This window comes from Acromyrmex echinatior, chromosome 18, assembly GCF_024713525.1.
Source record: "Acromyrmex echinatior isolate Ae372 chromosome 18, ASM2471352v2, whole genome shotgun sequence".
Taxonomy (NCBI): Eukaryota; Metazoa; Arthropoda; class Insecta; order Hymenoptera; family Formicidae; genus Acromyrmex; species Acromyrmex echinatior.
The window spans coordinates 3,283-16,756 of NC_141869.1; the positions used below are offsets into that span (position 1 = coordinate 3,283).

The window sequence follows — 13,474 nt, forward strand, 5'->3', positions numbered from 1 at the left end:
GTAAGCGAAGTTTTTCAGAAGCTTGGCTTACAGACGAAAGATACAAATTTTGGATACGCGAAGTATCAGCTGATAGCAATATGTATTATTGCAATGTGTGCAATAAAAATTATTCATGCGATTCAATACATGTTTCGCGACATGCGAATTCTGCGTGTCATAAAAATAATCTTGAAAAGAATACATTGTTCATTAATGATGATACTTCAATTCATTCATCTATTAACGATACTTCAATTAAAAAATGTAACAATACATTAACATTTAAAAAGAAATGGTTATATTTTGAACAGTTCAAATGTTGGTTACGTGAAGCGCCACATGATGAAAACTTATTTTATTGTTTAATCTGTAACAAGTATCTTACTGCTCACATCTATCGTCACACAGAATCCGAAGCACATGTAAACAAATGTAAAAGTTCTTTTAATGAAACAAGTGAATCGAATGAAAATTTCAATGTACAAAATAATGAATCGCTTTTATTATTTGAAGAACGTATAAAAGAAGCAGAAATACGATTTGCCACATTAATCACGGAAAAAAATATTGCTCATACAACTGCAAATGAGATTCTTAGTTTGTTCCAATATATTGGAAAGGATCCTAATGTATTACAAAGCATGAAAATGAGTCGTAAAAAATGTACAAATATTATTACAAACATTTTGAGTCCAATTGAAACGGAACGTGTTGTAAACAACATTCAGAACACAAAATTTACAATATTTATCGATGAAACATCTGATATTTGCAATGACAAATGGATGACTTTTCTTGTTCGATACATTGAGTCAAAAACATTAGATAATCGAACGCAATTAGTCAAATTAATTGATATTGATGCTAGAGATTGCAGTGCAGAAAAGTTGTATGAAGCATTTAGAAATGAAATGTGGACATTACAGATACCATTTACAAATATTGTTGCCTTGTCATGCGATAATGCGTCTGTCATGACAGGGAAACATTTATCGTTTAAAAAAAAATTGGAACAAGTATGTCCACGTTTACTAACATTCTCGTGCCCTTGCCATTCCTCCGCGTTAATAGCGAATGCTGCGTGCAATAAAATACCCGATTTTTGCGAGGAATTTATTAAAAAGATTGCTAGATATATTAACAGCAGTCCAAAACGATCAGCTGTATTCACTGAATTTTGTGAATGCTTTCAAGAAAAAAGTCTTAAAATATTAAAATTATGTGATACGCGCTGATTTTCTCGCTATTTTTGAAAGACTTCTAGAATATTGGGATACAATAAGATACTTCCTTTATGAAATAGTTGTAAACGAAAAAGCAGGTCCTGCCAAAGATTTATTGTCTATAATGGATAATATAGAGACAAAAAGCTTATTTTCTTTTCTTACAGTATATTTTAGATTTGTTTAACAAATTTAATGCACATTTTCAGTCATTAGAAACACGAATTCATGAATTGCAACCAAAATCTTTAACATTACTTTATAAAATATGCCAAAATTTTTTAAAAATGAGCATATACAATGTTTTTCTGTACATATACTGTTTTCTTTAAAAGAAAATCAAAGAAATCTTAACGAAATTAACTTAGGAAAATGTCAGGAATATCTTAATGAATTAATGATGCAAAGACACGAAAACGTAGTTACAATAGTTCGAAGCAACTGCTTGATGTTTTATATGACTGCTGCTGAGGAAATTCGTAAAAGATTGCCTGTAAACGATATTTTTTTATCAAAATTAAATGTTTTTGGGTCTTCAGTATGTTTACAAGATACTGATAGAGAAACATCATTCAGCAATGTTTTATTCGTAGCTCAAACTATCGGTGGTTTCGATGAAGACGCTTTAAGAAAGGAATGGTTTGCATTGCCATTAGATTTTGCATTGCAGAAGAAAATCAGTCTCGCTAAATTAAGATTCGGTGATATGTGGAAACAAATTTTGCAATCTCAACATCCAAAGAATATCGATAAATATCCAAACTTAACAAAACTTTTAAATGCTGTACGATCTTTTCCAAATTCAAATGCCGACGCGAAGAGAATGTTTTCCTTTTTAACTGATTTGAAAACAAAAAAACGCAACAAATTGTCGTCAGTTTCTGTTAATGCCGCTTGCATTGTGAAATCAGCATTAAAAGCGAGAGGAGAAACTTCTTTAAGTATGACTATCGAAGAAAAACATTTGTCTCATATGTCGACGAACATATTATACAGTAGTGTTGCTAAAAAAAAACGCAGTATTTTAGGATTACGTGCTACTGATACAAATGATATTGCTGGTCCCTCGAGAATAGATTAAAAATAAATGTAAAATTTAAATCTTTGTAAACTTCCTTAAATATCCGTAAGGACATAACATTTAAAAGCTTATTAAAAATATTGTCCGTGTGGAAGAAAAAATCAGCGTATTAAAATTCCCGGACATAAGACTGAAGAGCTCAAAAATATTGTCCGTGTGGATATGAACCCAATGAGCGAAACGTCTAAAGTCGACACACATAGCAACATTAAGATTTCTTTAAAAGTTCTTTAAGAAACATCTTCAAGATATTTCACAAAGAACTTTGAGAGATATCTTATATAAAGTTGATCTTGCGTTGATTTTAGACATCTTACTCATTGGGAAGGAAAAAATCAGAGTATTAAAATTCCCGGATATAACGCTTAAAAGCTTAAAAATATTATCACTCACACACACACACACACACACACACACACACACACACACACACACACACACGCACGCACGCACGCACGCAACACCCAGAGAAATGTAAAAAATTAATTTTTAACGTTTCTTTTTTGACAACAATTGCAAATGTAAATAGTTTGTAACTTTATTTATGAATTTTATATTTATTTTTAATGACAATTTTTTACATTTCCCTCCTGACGGAAGAGACCATCACCTTCTCGCGGTTTCCGTTGAGCAACAATATGTACGTTATTTAAAATAAATAAGATGAAACTACAATATTTTTTAAATAATTTACTTTATAAGTTATGGTATAATTAAAAGTGTTACAATTAATTTCATTATAACATACTTAACATAATATCTTAAATTAAAAGACGTACATATTGGCCGAGAGTGGATACTTTCACACTGACAAATTTGAATGTTGCATAATTCGTAGAAGTATGCACTATAATAATATCTAATACATCTCATTTTATTCCGATTAATGTTTAAAATATATAGGAAAGTAGAGAAGGAGAGTGATTATTTTGATAATAATATCGCACGTTGCATCGAAAACTCGAGATTCTTAAGAATACGAAAACACGAGAGCGTTCATCGTGTGGATTCTATATTGCACTAGTAAATGTCAAACTCATTTAATCGATGTGGCTGAGTAAATAAAATGCGCGGACAGTACGCTGGTAGTCTCATGCGAAAATCCCTTTTTTCCTTTTTTCCTCTTAATATATTTTCGTGACACAAGTAGTTTAATTAATCATCTGTATAAGGTCAATATATTTTCTTGTTATATTTATATATAACAAGTGCAATTATTCGTGTACCTTAAAATCAAAAATTGTAGGAAAAATAATGATTCGACATGTATAGTATTTGATTTAATCGATGAAAGATTCATATAAAAAAAACATCTCTCTTACGTGGACCAAACTAAAAAGAAAGTTAAAGCTGGAATAAATAAACATAAAACTAACATTAAAAAATTAAATAGCGCTCACAATGTGGTCTCACAACATCAATTTGAATATTGTCATAAATTTAATTGGGATAATATTCAGATATTAGATATAGAATCATTCTTTCAAAAGAGACTAACGTCAGAAATAATCTTCATAAATAAACAAAATTGTATTAGGTGTTGGAATTAATTCGTAGCGTTTTACAAGTGATGGGAAGTACTTTCATTAATGTATTTTTTAATGCTCATGTGAAATAAATAACATTCTTTCATTAAAAAACGCTACGAATTAATTCCAACACCTAATATATAAATCGTCTTTCATGATTAGAGTTAGATATTTTGTTTTCGACTTTTGAGCAGTTCAATATAGTTTTCCAAATCTTGGATTCCACAACACTGAACTTATTGTTAACACAGGTATTATAATTCATATATATATATATATATATATGTGTATATATATATATATATCTATATATCACAGTTATTATATATTAATTTTTTCAATTGAAGCGCTATTAATATTATCAATAAATTTCACATTTAATAGAATCTAGAAATTATTATATGTGTTTCAATAAGTTCGACTAACTGTTGTGACAAAAAAATAACAATTGACATCTGGAGTATTTGACATGATTTTATGGACTAAAAAAATTTATAACAATAACCTGAGCGTCAAGCTCTTCGAAAATATAATTGTAATTGAACGTGAAAAATATTTTATCTCATTATTATAACGTGAATAAAATTTATTCGAAATTAGCGTTTATGACAAATACGCTTTATGTCGATTAATATTTTGTATAAAATTTCTTTCTAACTATCACATCCGCATTTAAAATTCTGTTAATGAACAAAATTTTGAAAACGAGATTACTAATAATATAAATAAAGGTGATACCAATATAATTTTGTAGTGTACAATTGAAAGCCTTCATATGTTGTGTAATTTTAAAATAATTTTTTATTTGCCTATTGAAAAGCCTATTGAAGAATCGGTTTTTTCCTACAACTATTGCTTAAAAATTACACATACGAGCAATAATTTCAAAAATTATATGAAAATATACTTGATCTAATACATATGTTTACTACTAATTATAGTACTTATTTCCGATCTCACACCTTACGCGCTCGACCACGCCAATTTCTTGCGGATCGAATTTATGACCGTAGTACATAACACGAATGGAAAATCATAAACAATTAATCTCCTGTCAATTATCGCGTTTTGACACGATTTATAATATTTTGGGAGGGGTATATTACAATTTATTACAATTTATTAAAACTTATGTTATTTAGAATGTTCCCATGCCTCCATGTCTCTTGATACATGCCTGACGTCGAGAGCCGAGAGGCCGAGAAAGCATATTTCGGTTGCTCGACGCTCGCTTGAGTGAAACAATGTTCTCTCTCGTTCTCAGTGCGCCGACAAGGCAAGCAATAAGAACGTAGTGCAAAAAGAACAGAGCGATAATAGTCGGCACGCTTCTAACTAACGAAGACACGGACACGGGCTCATGCTTGTGTTACTACCGGTTGCGCCAGGCCGCCGAACGGTGGCGCTGATCGCGTGCTGCAAGCGGCCCGGAATTCGCATCACTGCTCTGAGGCTGAACCTCAGAAATCAGTGTACGAAATGTTTCAACAGCTACTTCAGGCGACTCAAATCGCTCACCACGCATGTTCTTTTTAATGTTTGGGAACAAAAAGAAGTCATTAGGTGATAAATCAGGTGAATACGGACAATGAGTTATAAATTCGACATTTTTACTGGATAAAAAATCAACAGTTTGACGTACAATGTGATAGTTGGCATTGTCATGATGAAAGATGATGCGACGATTTCGGTTTGTTCTACGCAATTCATTTAATTGCCACATGTCCGGTATAACTGAAGAAACAAGCAATCATTTGCTTGGCAGCACTGCGTGAACGAACAACTTTTGTTGGTTTCTGTTCATTTTGAAATACCCAAACAGTAGATTGTTGTTTACTTTCGGACTCATACGAATAGATCCATGTTTCGTCCCCAGTAACGATGTTGTAGACCAAATTTGACCGACTTCGGTGAATTTCTTGAATTTCTTTGCTCCATTTAACACGAACCTGTTTTTGAGCTTCGGTCAAATTGTGTGGGATCCAACGACTGCAAAGTTTACGCTCAAGTGATCATGCAAAATTGTATGTATTGCTTTCATGTCAATGCCTAAGGATACCTGAATCTCGCGGTATGTCATATGCCGGTCTCGCTCAATTATTTCACGCACAGCATCAACATTAGTGGCAACACAGACGTGGATGGACGACCTTCGGAATTCGTCACAAAGAAAGGTACGATCACTGTAATTCGGCAAACCAATTATAAACAGTCCTATTGGATGATGCTTCATCCCCAAAAACCAAATGAAGTCGATTGTTTCGGAGTTAGATTACATTTGTAATCGTAAAAAATCACTGCCCGAAAATTTTCATGCGAAATTTCCATTTTCTCACAAAATAACTTCTTTTAAAATACTATGCAAACAAAACTAGTTGGGTACAACTGAATTATAAAGTGTCAACTGAATTATAGGTTAAAAATGTCTAATTTTACGTATATGATAGTAGCAGAACGTTGGCGCCACTGGAAGTATTAGATTGCAAAAACTTTTCCAGCAACCTATGTATAAGTAAATGTCATGACAATTTTTGTGCTCAGACACTAAGGCCGGAATCACTAATTCTCTAGAGTAAAAAAATACGCAAGTAATTATTTATTTCAAGTTGTATTTCGAAAGTATACATATTCGCAAATTTGTCATAAGTTTATCACAAACATTAAATTTATTCTAAAATACACATATAGTGTTTATTCTGTGAATCTTAAGTATAGGATTAGTATATATAATAATATCCTAGTATATCCTAATATATAATAAGTTTAATTTTCCAATCAAGTTTATTAAACAAATACAAATTTGATTTGCTTATTATGAAATCTTTGTTTCTTTGATCAATTTGACAAAATTCTTGTTTTAAGTACTTAATAATGACTTCCTAAAATTTTATAATAAGCATTTTAAGATTATTATCAAAAAAATATTCTCTGTTAAAGATAATTGTTACTTAAAAAGAAAAAAATAAATTGAATAATTAATTTTATTAGCAATAGAATGATATTTTTCTGGCTGTGGAAACAGAAACTAAAAACATTGATATCTTTTATCAAGTAAGTGTTACGACAATTTTTGTGCTCAGACACTAAGGCCGGAATCAAACTATGCATTGAAGATTGAGATTGAAGACTGAAGATTTTAATTTGATCAATGAGAGCAAAGAAATTTTAGTTTCTTTTATTTTGATTGATCAAATTTTAATTTTTCAAATTTTTCAAATTTAAATTTTAATATTAAACTTATTACATATTAGGATATACTAGAATATTATATACTAATTCTATATGTGAATTTTTTAAATATAACTTGAAATAAATAATTATTACTTGCGTATTTTTTTAATCTGGAGAATTAGTAGTTTTATATTATTACAAGCTGCACTACTCAGCACATTATTACGATTGCATGCGACATGTGATGTGCAATGAGCGATGTCTAATTAGCAAATTAGATTCTAAAGCTGTGCGCTTATTGGATATCGCACATCGCACACGATAAATAAACTAATACGCTAAGGCTGGACTTTAGAGTTATTATACATATAAATTTTATTGACACCGTCCAAAAGAAAAAATGAAAAGAAAAACGTATTTCTGTTTCACTTCAATTTATTGCACCGTATGCATCACTTCAAAGAGTGTAAATGGACCTAATGGCACACTGGGCTATTCGTGTGATGTTTCTGAACGTAGCCAATACGCCAACATGCCAATTTGCAGTGCCATCTATAGCGACACTCGGCAACTAATCTAATGCTCCGTATACTCGATTTCTCACGTGATCTCACGCAGCTACAATACACGCAATCACACGCACGTGTCAATTTTTGTATAACAAAGTCGTTGCAATAAAGCATCTAAATCGTTCTAAAAATTTAGCATTGTCTGTTCATACAAATTACGTGTCTATGAATTATTATTTCGGACGTACAGGTTGCAAAGCTTCCATATCAAGCAAATGTTGTAACAACTTGACAGCTGAGACGCCATGACATTAAAAAACACACTAAAAAATGGTAAAAATTATATCGATTTCGAAATTTTTGATCATTCTCAGCATTGACTTCACTTCACAGACACATATTAATGCGTATACTTTAATTTTGGAAAAGGATTTTCGATTCCGTGAAAGAGAAAAAGAATATTTGTTATACAAAAATTATACGTGTTTAGTCGATAATACAGACGACTTTAGGATCCCCTTAAATTCGAAGTATTTCACAAATGGTACATCAGAAATTCCATTATCTCTCAGTTGTGGAATAACTATACACAAAAGTCAAGGAATTATGTAAAAATGCAATGATGGATCTAAGAACAAGTGTGTTCAATGATAATCAAGCCTAGACAATGTAGATTTGTCATGAGTGAATATACTGGAAAGCCTATATTGATGAATTTTAATCCGGCATCCGTTAAAGTAAACTTGGGAGCCATTTGTATAATAGAATATAATCGACTGAGATCTGTTCAAAGCTCAGCTATCACAAATCAATTCGTCCGAGAAGAAGGCTGTGAAAATTCACTGTCGATGGTCATACATAATATGATTGAGGATGTACAGAATTATGGTTGCGAGGAATCAGAAAGTATAATTACATGGAAAATATACGGCCTCTGTAATGACGATCATGTTTCGTGTTACGCTGTAATATTGCAATATGCATTTTATTGCGTACGTATCAGGCAACAAATATTGAAAAATAAATTGAACACATTGATTGATCTTATCTGCGCGTATGCTGAGCGTAAGTGTTGCAATAATCTAACGGTTAGAAGATCTATCGAAGAACGCTTCGAAGAACGAACACAACAAGTTTTGGAATTTTTCAAGGTTCTAATGTCGACGTATTCCGAAATCAATAATGTATTAGAACTCGAATTGAAGCACGTAACATCTTCAAATACCAAATGTAACTACAGTGTAACTACGTTGGAAAAGAGTTGTTTGCTAATATTACCTATACAGTCGACATTAAAAAGAAAAATATGTCACTCTGCAAAGTTTGATTGATTTAGAAATTTATTTTCGAAATGGGAAATGATAAATTGGCAATGCAACGAATGTAAGGATACCGTTCTGAAAAAGAAAACCATAATCAAATCGACTTTATCCATTTTAGTAATACAGCTCAATTTATACACTTTTCTAAACGGTGCTTCTAAAAAAATTATTGACAGTCGGATTAACGCTGTACCGACAAGTATTGTCACGATTATATTAATAAAAAAAAAGTAATAAGCACTATATTTCATGACGGCGAAGAAATGAATCGTGGTCACTACACATGTATGTTAAGAGCAGACAAAAAATCGGAATGGTGTTACTCTAATGATTTACAAGTTATTAAGAAGAAATGCCCAAAGGAGGACAAGGAGCATACATTGTTGTTCTTCGAACAGATTAAGTAAGTTTGGAAATAATTTTTACATACAATGACACTTTCTTGGAATAGAACGGAATTCTTCTGGTACGTTTACGTGAACCTTAATAAACTATTGAGATTTATAATTAAATTTTATTTTCAAAATATTGATTAATTATTCGTCTGCAATTAATCGTCTGCTTTGGCGCTGTATAAGGGCTGCCGTAAGCGCTGAAATAAAGCATCGGTTGCTCCGGCGCCGTATAAACGCTGCCGTAAACGCTGCATTAAAACATCGACTATTCTAGCACTGTATACGGGTTGGCATAAGCGCGGAAATAACAGTCGGCTGTTCTGATGTTATATGTAGGCTACCGTAAGCGTTTAATGCAAAGCATTAAAACGAATACATTATACAGGGTGGGCCATCTATTGGTACGTTTTTGAATTTCGTCGTATGGCAACACCGAACGAGCTACAGACCCGAAATTTTGACAGTTTATTAGTCATACCGTCCGCGGCACGAAACAACATGTTTTCTCTTGAAGAGCGTTTTGAAATTTTAAAAACTTATTTTCAAAGTCAGTGCTGTGTCGCCGAAACTGTACGAATTTTGAAAAGAAATATGGGTCGTGATAGAGCACCCACCGAAGGAGCTATACGCAAATTGGTGAGGAAAGTTCGTGAGAAAGGGATGTTAGTGGATGACATTATATTACGACTGTTTTGAGTGAAATTGGCGCCGAGGTAGTCCAAAATGTCATTAATAATTGGGGTGACCGAATGGCATACTGTAAGGCCAGTAGAGGGAGCCACATGAACGAAATCGTTTTTCATTCTTGACGCGGATACTTTTAGCTTCACAACAAAAAAAAAATTAATAAAAAATATCAATGTATGCTCATTTGATCGCATTTTTAAAAACGTACCAATAGATGGCCCACCCTGTAGTTCTGACTTGCCCTAGATATCGATATTATACTATTATACGATATATTACTATGAATAACAAAAATTTTTTACATAGTCGAAGAATTTCATGATATTTCAGAGTATTATTAAGAAATGAATCTCTATGTCAAAAATAGTGTTAAAATCGAAGAGACGAAGAAAATGTGATTACGTTCTCACAAGAATAGGCGATGGAGGGGCCCATTCTTTATTTTTGGTATATTCATACAATCCGCATGACCCAGATTTTAATGAGTCATGGGTGCTTTGAAGTCTATCTTTTTGAGATACAGCGTAACGCGTCGCTGATTTGTACGCATTTGTACGCATCGTGCAACTGCGGATATGGCGATGCACACGCTGTTGTTTTTCCCATTAGGCAGCGGAGAGGACGTCACTTTTTAAGCGGTTGGTTGATGTTCTTAACAGGACATACGGCTCCATTGTTAGGGAGGGTATGTGCTCCTATGTGTTGGCGGATTTTTGCGAGGCCGTCATGCGCAAAAAGGAGCGAGCAAATTGGGAACGTCAGGCTCTGAAGAGACAAAAGGTTCTTTTAGCTCGGCCAGATCCCAAAGTCTGACGACAACCATGTGTAAAAATGTATATATAATGTACATATTTAGGATAATATAATATAGGATAGGATTCTAGTTTTAAGTAGTATACCGGACCATGGAAGTGCGAGTGTAAACTCCACTTCGGTGTACCCTGATGAAATGCCGCCAGGTAGGCGGTTCCGTGATGGGCTCAATGTGCGGAGGTGCTGAATAGGGGAATTTTTTAGTAGGTAGGCAATGATGTCCACTGTCCTTATAAAAGGAACGCAGACTTATCGAATCCTGCACAATCAGGAAACCGGTATCTGAGTGTTTTTCCCTCATTCGGAGGTTCTCCTTCCGGAGCATCTCGAATGAGGGGTTATGTAAAAATTTTTCTCCTCCTCACAAACAAAAAAAAATCTATATTCATACAATATTAAAAATTTATTCTGTTACAAAATAAATATTAAAGGTTGTGTTAAAATCAAAGAGAATATGGACAAAGAAAATAGGTTGCATCCTCACGAAAATCGGCGATGGAAGGGACCATTCTTTATTTTAAGTATATTCATAGAGCTATAGAGAATTAAAATTGATATGGTAAGTGCAATTACTTCTCCTAGTTTGTTAAGGATAGAACGAAAAATAGCATAGGCGAATAAAAGTATCATTCTGGTTGAATATAGGTGACTAAAGGATTTGCTGAGGTAAAATTATCTGGGTCACTTAAAATATATGATATTGGAAGATAATAATAAGAAAAATTGAGAGGATAAAAGAGAAACCTAAAAAATCTTTTAAGGTAAAGTATGGCTGAAAAGGAATTTTTGAAAGATCACTGTTTATTCCCATGGGGTTTGAGAATCCGGTTACGTATAAGAAAAATAGGTGAATAAAAATAAATAAGATGATGATAAATGGGAGGATAAAGTGAAAAGAGAAGAAACGATTTAAAGTTGAGTTATTGATGGAAAATCCCCCTCAGATTCATATAACTAATATATTTCCTATATATGGGATGGTTGATAAAAGGTTAGGTAATTATTGTGGCTCCCCAGAAAGATATTTGACCTCAGGCGAGTACATACCCTAAAAAGGCCCTAGATAATAAAAGTATCTTAGATAATAAAAGAATTGAAATACCCGAGATTCAAGTGTGGGTTAAATTAAAGAAATTGTAGTAAATATTACGACTAATATGTATGACTAATATGTAAATATATACAAATAAAAAAAAGTGAGGTTGCGTTTATGTGAATATTGCGAATAATTCATCATTTGGTACATTTTAATATGAATGATTCTATTAAAAGCGATTGAAATATTGGGGCAGTAATCAATAGATAGGAATAATCCTCTTATAATTTGAATTATTAGGAAAAGACCTAAGAAAGAGCCGAAGTTTCATTAGTAGGAGATATTAATAGCGGAAACTTAAAGAATGTTTAATTATTTTATTAATTTTTTTCATATATTTATTTTACTGATTAAAAAATTTTTAATTTTTTAAATTTATTGATTATTAATTAATTTTTCGTAAGGAAGAAGATTTAATAGAACATATTTTAATGATTATATACAGTGCGTCACCAAAATCCGGACAAATCGAACAATTCCTTGTCGTGGTAGCCTCAGAGAGCCTCTTTAATGTGTACGATTTGTATCGAAGGCCCTCCTCGGCAATTCGACGCATTGTTGGCTCGCTTACACCAACAATCGATGCTAATTTTCGCAACGATTGCCTTGGATCACCCGAAATCAGCGTTTGAGCCCTTTCAACTGCAGGGATCCTCGCGGTGCGTTCTTTCGAGTGACTCTTCCTCGCTGGCATACTGGAACCTTCGTTAGACTGTTCTAAAGCCGTATATTTTGCCACAACGTCATAAACGGTGGATCTCGGGTATCCAAAGAACCGAATTATTTCCATTGCTGAGCGCCCGGCGCGAAGGTCTTCGATGATCGCGGATCTTCGATTATACTCCACACTTGGTTTCAACATCGCAGCCATTTTGAGAATATGACTGTTTACTAGAAGCATCAGGCTTTCTTGGACGCCAATAACAATCTCTGGCGGAGGCACAGTATAGCGGAAAATTTGAATTGAAATTTGTCCGGATTTTGGTGACGCATCCTGTAGAGTAAAAAGAATATACAGAGTAAGGTAATGTTATTGTAGGAGTAGAAGTAAATATAAAAAATGTTATCAAATATTCTTTTATTAATATTAATAGGGAAATTTATACTAAAAATATTAGAGTTTATAAAAGTTAAATGAAAATTAGAAGGAGAGGGAAAAGAAAAATAAGAAGAGGATTCATTAATTGTAATTTTTATTATTATGAGTATGAATATATTTATTATGAAAATTAGAATTAAGGTAAAATTAATTAAATAATTATTTTTTATATTAGGAATTAATCTTGTAAAATATAGAAAAACGATAAGTAGTCCGCTAATTAAAATAAGGAATATTATGATTGAGTATAAATAATTTTTTGATCAGAATGATATTATAAAAAAGATTAATAAAGAGTAAAAGATTAGTATAATGATTATGGAACTGATATTAAAGAAGATTGAGTAAAAGGATAAATATATTAGGTGTTGGAATTAATTCGTAGCGTTTTACAAGTGATGGGAAGTACTTTCATTAATGTATTTTTTAATGCTCATGTGAAATAAATAACATTCTTTCATTAAAAAACGCTACGAATTAATTCCAACACCTAATAATAAAAAATATTAGTGAAAAAAAATGATGAAGATTATATTAGATAATTTAGTCATAATTTAATTAAATTTG

At 32.3% G+C, this 13,474-nt stretch overlaps 1 long non-coding RNA gene across 1 annotated transcript; it reads left to right on the forward strand.

The window, feature by feature from the left end:
• The first annotated feature begins 4,178 nt into the window (after nt 1-4,178).
• LOC147906725 (uncharacterized) lies at nt 4,179-10,102 on the forward strand. Its single transcript, XR_015548137.1, has 2 exons — nt 4,179-6,461; nt 6,504-10,102. It is a non-coding gene; the product is annotated as an uncharacterized LOC147906725 (long non-coding RNA).
• Nucleotides 10,103-13,474: the final 3,372 nt, after the last annotated feature.